The sequence below is a fragment of the Lactuca serriola genome, chromosome 3 (assembly GCF_051521515.1).
Source record: "Lactuca serriola cultivar US96UC23 chromosome 3, Lser_US96UC23_V15, whole genome shotgun sequence".
Taxonomy (NCBI): Eukaryota; Viridiplantae; Streptophyta; class Magnoliopsida; order Asterales; family Asteraceae; genus Lactuca; species Lactuca serriola.
In genome coordinates, this window is record NC_136410.1 from 200,758,115 (window position 1) to 200,765,051 (window position 6,937).

Sequence of the window (6,937 nt, forward strand, 5' to 3'; positions counted from 1 at the left end):
TCCCTTTTTACATGTCGAGTACTCCCCCTGACTCGACGAGTTCCACCTGGAAGAATCGCAGGGCCACCCCGACTCAACTCGCCGAGTCTCAAGAACAACTCAGCGAGTCCCAGTTCAACTCAGACCACCTGCCAACCCTCTCAGACTCGCCCTGACTCACTGAGTCAACCTATGACTCGACTGGACCACTCACTGGGCGATCTGAGGGCAATCTGCAAGCTACTCGCCGAGTTTGCCCATCGGACTCGGCGAGTCCATGCCATGCAATCACTCAAACTTGCTTCTAAGGTCAGATCTGCTCCAACAATTCATAGATCTGGCCTTCCTAGACTGATTCAACACGTAAAGTCCTTATCTTGGTGTTCATAACACACCCCATGGCTCATAAATGGCATTTTGACCTAAGGCATAAGGATTCCAATCCAAAACCTCCATTGATTCACAAAAAGCTTGGGCAAAGGGACACTCTGGACCTCCAAAGGTCCAGATCTACAACTTACTCACTCAAGGGACCAAGGAAGCACTAGATCTTATCATAAAAGGGTTCAATAAGCCCTAAATCAACATAAATTTCGACATAGCAGAAATAGCTCGAAGAATATACCTCAAATGTGATGCTTTGGACCCCAAACTCTCAGAAAGTGGCTCCTCTTGCCTTTCCTTAGCTGATCCTCCCTTTTCCTTGCAAGATGACACTTCCAAGATCAACAATGGCCTCCTTCTATGCTCAAAACGCTCACACTCGATAAGGGTTTCACTCAAGGGACTGGTGAGCACAAATGACGGCCATAAGGCCCTTTAAATAGGTCCCAAACCCGAGAAATTAGGGTTTCATTAAACAGCGCAGACTCGCCAAGTCCATACTTTGGACTCGTCGAGTCCAAGCGCGAACCCGCGTCCAGACCCGCGATCCTACTCGGCGAGTCTGAGCTCCAACTCGCCGGGTCCCTTCTCAAAACACCAAAATATAAACATAAAAGATACTTGGAAATCCGGGCTGTTACAACTCTCCCCCACTAGAACTAGATTTCGCCCTCAAAGTCTCGCTCTGAAAATAGCTCCGGATGCTGCTCACGCATCTCACGCTCCAGCTCCCAGGTCATCTCTGATCGCCTCCGATGTTGCCACTGAACCAACACTAGAGGTACCTCCTTGTTCCTCAGAACCTTGATCTTCCGATCTCTGATGGCCACTGGCCTCTCGGCATAATTCAGGCTCGCATCCACCTGAATATCCTCTAATGGAACCACTGCCAACTCGTCGGCTATACACTTCCTCAACTGCGACACGTGAAAGGTGTTGTGAATCTGCCCCAACTCTGCTGGAAACTCCAAACGATAAGCTACCCGGCCTACCCTCGCGACCACACGAAATGGACCAATATACCGGGGCCCCAACTTGCCCCTCTTCCTGAATCGAATCACTCCTTTCCAAGGAGAGACCTTCAGGAGAACGAAGTCGCCGACCTGAAACTCAAGCTCGGACCGACGTCTATCTGCATAACTCTTCTGTCGGCTCTGAGCGGTCAACAACCTCTGTCTGACCTGCTGAATCTGCTCTGTCGTCTGAAGCATGATCTCTGTACTGCTCATTAATCGCTGACCAACCTCTCCCCAACAAATGGGGGTCCGACACCTCCTCCCATACAACAACTCAAAGGGTGGCATACCAATGCTCGAATGATGACTGTTGTTGTAGGAAAACTCTGCCAAGGGTAAATACGCATCCCAGCTACCCCCAAAATCCAACACACATGCTCGGAGCATGTCCTCAAGCGTCTGAATCGTCTGCTCACTCTGACCGTCTGTCTGGGGATGATATGCGGTACTAAAATGCAGTCTAGTACCCAACTCTTCATGAAATTTCTTCCAGAACCTGGAAGTGAAACGCACATCACGGTCCGAAACAATCGAGATCGGCACCCCATGCCGAGATACCACTTCCCTCACATACACCTCCACCAATTTCTCTGCTGAAGAACTCTCAGTAATGGCAAGGAAGTGAGCGCTCTTCGTCAATCTATCCACAATCACCCAAATTGCATCAACTCCTCTGGCAGTCCTCGGCAATTTGGTGATGAAATCCATAGTGATCTGTTCCCACTTCCACTCGGGAACCTCTAATGGCTGCAACTTGCCATGCGGCCTCTGGTGCTCGGCCTTAACCCTACGGCAGGTCAAGCACCTCTCAACAAACCATGCGACGTCCCTCTTCATACAGGGACACCAATACTCCTTTCTCAAATCCAAATACATCTTAGTGGCCCCCGGATGGATCGAAAATTTTGACCGATGAGCCTCCTCCATCAAAGTGGTACGCGTTCCTCCCACAAACGGTACCCAAATACGCCCCTGGAATGTCACAAGACCCCGACCATCGGTCACGAACTCTGAAACCAAACCAACAACCCATTCCCTTTTCTGCATCTCAGGTTGCACAGCCTCGGCCTGTGCCCCGCGAATGGCGTCCAATACCGGAGCTATCACGGTCAATCTCAAACACACATCCCGCAGTGGAGTGCTCTCCGCCCTGTGGCTCAACGCATCGGCTACCACATTAGCCTTGCCTGGGTGGTACAGGATCTCACAATCATAATCCTTGACCACATCCAACCACCTTCTCTGACGCATATTTAGGTTGGGCTGATCCATCAAATACTTCAGACTCTTATGGTCCGTGTATATCGTACACCGAACCCCATACAAGTAGTGATGCCAAATCTTGAGGGTGAACACCACTGCCCCCAACTCTAGATCATGGGTGGGATATCTCGTCTCATGAGGCTTCAGCTGCCTCGATGCATATGCTATCACATGCCCTCTCTGCATCAGCACCGCTCCCAATCCCAAAATCGATGCATCACAGAATACCACAAAGTCCTCCATCCCTTCCGGGAGGGCTAACACCGGGGCTTCGCACAACCTCTGGCGAAGTGTCTCAAAGGAGGCCTGCTGCTCGGGGCCCCATGAAAAAGCAACACCCTTCCGGGTCAATCTGGTGAGTGGCACTGCGATCTTGGAGAAATCCTTGATAAACCTCCGATAATACCCTGCCAACCCTAGGAAACTCCTGATCTCGGAATGTGACTTCGGCGCCTCCCAACTCATCACTGCCTCCACCTTGGCTGGATCGACCAAAATCCCTTCGTGGTTAACGAGATGTCCTAATAACTGAACCTCCCACAACCAGAAATCACACTTGGAGAATTTGACATAGAGCCTCTCCGATCTCAGAACTCCAAGAACCTCCCGCAGGTGCTCCTCATGCTGCTCTCTAGATCTCGAATATACCAGAATGTCGTCGATAAACACAATCACCGACCGATCCAGTATCGGCCTACACACTCGGTTCATGAGATCCATGAACACTGTCGGGGCATTGGTGAGTCCAAAAGGCATCACCACAAACTCATAATGCCCATAACGCGTCCTGAACGCTGTCTTCTGGACGTCCTCATCCCGCACTCTCACTTGATGATATCCCGATCTCAAATCGATCTTGGAGAACCAAGATGCTCCCTGCAACTGATCGAACAAATCGTCGATCCTCGGCAATGGGTAACGGTTCTTGACCGTCAGCTTGTTCAACTCCCAGTAATCAATGCACATCCGGTGTGAACCATCCTTCTTCTTGACGAACAGGATAGGTGCTCCCCACGGCGAGCTGCTCGGCCGGATAAACCCCTTCCCCAACAGCTCCTAAAGCTGTGAGGATAACTCATGCATCTCTGGAGGTGCAAGGCGATAAGGCACCTTAGCGATAGGCGTAGCCCCCGGAACCAAATCGATACTAAACTCCACTTGCCTCACAGGAGGCACACCCGGCAACTCCTCGGGAAATACATCCGGGAACTCACGCACTACTGGAACCTCCTCCACTGAACTCGGCCTCTCGGAACTCACCCGCGTATCCACCACATACGCCACAAAACCCTTACAGCCCTGCTGTAAACACTGCCTCGCCCTAGCGGCCGAACAAAACGCTGATCCTGAACGTGTACCCTCACCGTATACTGAAAGAACTCCCCCACTAGGGTCTCGTATGGTCACCAGCTGTCGCTCGCAGTCGATGACCGCACCGAATCTGCTCAACCAATCCATGCCCACAATGACACATACATCACCCATAGCAATAGGAATCAGATCAATCGGGAACTCAACACCGAATATCTCAACTACGTAATCTCGGAGAACCTCCATGGCATATATCACCCTCTCATCAGCTATGGAAACTCTCAGAGGCCGGCTCAACGCCTCACGACTAACATTGATATGCTGACTAAAAGCCGAAGATACAAAAGACCGACTCGCACCCGAGTCAAATAACACCAAGGCAGGTACAGAGTTCACAAGAAAAGTACCTACGCATAACATAACATAAGCATACTATCTCAACATCAAAATAAATATATGAAAAAATACATACCAGCCACGACATCGGGCGCTGCGCGGACCTCCTCCGCGGTCAGTTGAAAGGCTCTCCCTCGTGCCCTCGGCGCCTCGTCCTTCACTGGCCGACTCTCTGTAGCTCTGATGGCGGTAGGGGCAGATCCCTGAGGTGCTCCCTGAGATGACCCTCGCAGCTGCGGACACTCTGCCTTTCGGTGTCCAGTCTGATTGCAGTGGAAGCACACTGCAAACCCCTTGGGGCAATCCTTGGCCATATGCCCCTCCTTGCCACATTTGTAGCAAGATCCCGCTCGGCAGACTCCATCATGACCCTTGCCACACTTCCCACAAGTGCGGCCCTTCTGGCTCCCTGGTTTGGGATTAGCGGGCTTGGCCCGCTTGGCTGCCGGCTGAGACTGTGCTGGTCGCCGATCCCTCCCCTGAGACTCCGAATCCTCCCTAGCCCGAGTCTCTAGCTCAATCTCCCTCTTCCGGGCATTTGCCTGAAGCTCAATAAATGTCCGGTACGAGGAGTTCGCCACGAACTCTCGAATATCCCGCCTCAAAACGCTCAGATAACGGCTCATACGTGCCTGCTCAGTGGACACGTGCTCAGGGCAGAACATCGCCCTCACATGAAACATCCTCGTGATCGCTGTAACCGACTCAGTACCCTGCTTGAGGGTCAGAAACTCCTGTGCCAAACGTTCCCTCTCCACCTGGGGAACGTACTCATCTCGGAACATGACAGTGAACCTCTCCCAGGTCACTGCCGCAAGCTCAGCAGGCGTATAATGCGTCGTTACAAACTTCCACCAGTCCTTCGCTCCCAAGCGAAGCTGGTTCAACGCGAACCGAACCTTCAAATGCTCAGGAGATGAGCAAGTGAAGAAGCACCCCTTAATATCAGATATCCACCTCATCGCTGCCACCGGATCCTGGGTCCCATCAAACTCTGGTGGTTTTGTGTTGCTGAACTCCCGGAACAGCAACGCATCACCACCTTGCGGCCTCGCAGCAGCAATCGCTGTGGTATCCGCTGCAACAGCAGCCTCAGAAAGAGCGGCATAACGCTCGTCAAAAGTCTCGATCAGCATGGTCTTTATAGACCCAAACATCTCCGGTATCTCTGCCCTGATGGCCGCAGCCACCTTCTCATGGATGATCCGGCGGATCTCCTCATCACTGGTACCACTGCTCTCGGGCATCAAGTGTGTCCTCACCATGATCTACCTCTGAAATACAACATACGATAAATTAGAACCCTTACGAGCATACACACACTCGTCAACTCTCTCCTCCTTGATTCTTGGTATTCCAAAGATTCTTACTTGGGCTGTACACCGCTCCGGTGCTTCCAGTAGTATGGGCCCAATACTACTGTCCACACTGTATCAGAATACACCCCAAGTCCTCCTCTTCGGATCCCAAATTCCAAGTACTCTATCATGCATAGACCTCCCTCTAATAGATCTCTCATAAGCCCCTCGCTGCTACCTACTCACTCTCAAACATCTCATAGCAGCTCACCCCTTCCTAGGCTAAGGCATCACAATCCGGCCATTCTAGTCCTAATAGGAATACCTAGCATACTCTAGCATGCGAAAATATCATATCAAAATCAATAGCACATAACATGAGGGTATTTTGGGAAATCACCGTTCGGGCGCGGACTGATCGTACAGACAACTCTGCTCTGCGTTTCTTTTCAAAATCTTTTACTCTTTTGAAAATAGTTCTCAAATCCTCAGTTTGAGTTCAAATACGCCCGAAGGTGTACTTGAATCCCTCAAACCAAGGCTCTGATACCAACTTGTAACACCGTAAATTTCAAAATAATTTTTCACAATTTATAAAAACATTTCTCATTAACTTTTCATAAAAACATCAAGTTTAAATCTCAATTCACATTATACAAAATCCCAAGATCAATGTATATCAAAAATCCCATGCGTGTGTACAGATCAAGCCGGCGCCTTCCCACGGTTATCGCTAGTACCTGAAATAACAACACTAACACTGTAAGCACAAAGCTTAGTGAGTTCCCCAAAATACCACATAAACACATATATATATACTAGCCACTCGAGGCTATAACTCTGTGGGTCTGTGCACCGAAGCTCTGTGAACCCTCAGGTTCTAACTCTGGGAACCTTCCGGTTCCAACCCTATAAACAGGCACAGCATAAATCACATAGACATCATGCAATACAACACATAGCATACACACAACATACACATAACTCTGATTACCTACTCAAGGTAAAGTATAATGAGAAGACTCACCTCGTGAATATCGATAGCTAACAAATCCCGAAATCACACGCGCTCGATCCTCCGAGCTACAATCTCCCTATAACATCATATATCTCTAATTAACACTTTTTAACACTAAGGTTGACTACCCCTAAGAAGTCAACACTGGTCAACTCTTGGTCAACGGTCAACGGTCAACTTTGACCGGACTCGGCGAGTGCACTATGGCGACTCGGCGAGTCTAAACGTTTTCACCAATCTCTGGAATTCCCTTTTTACACGTCGAGTACTCC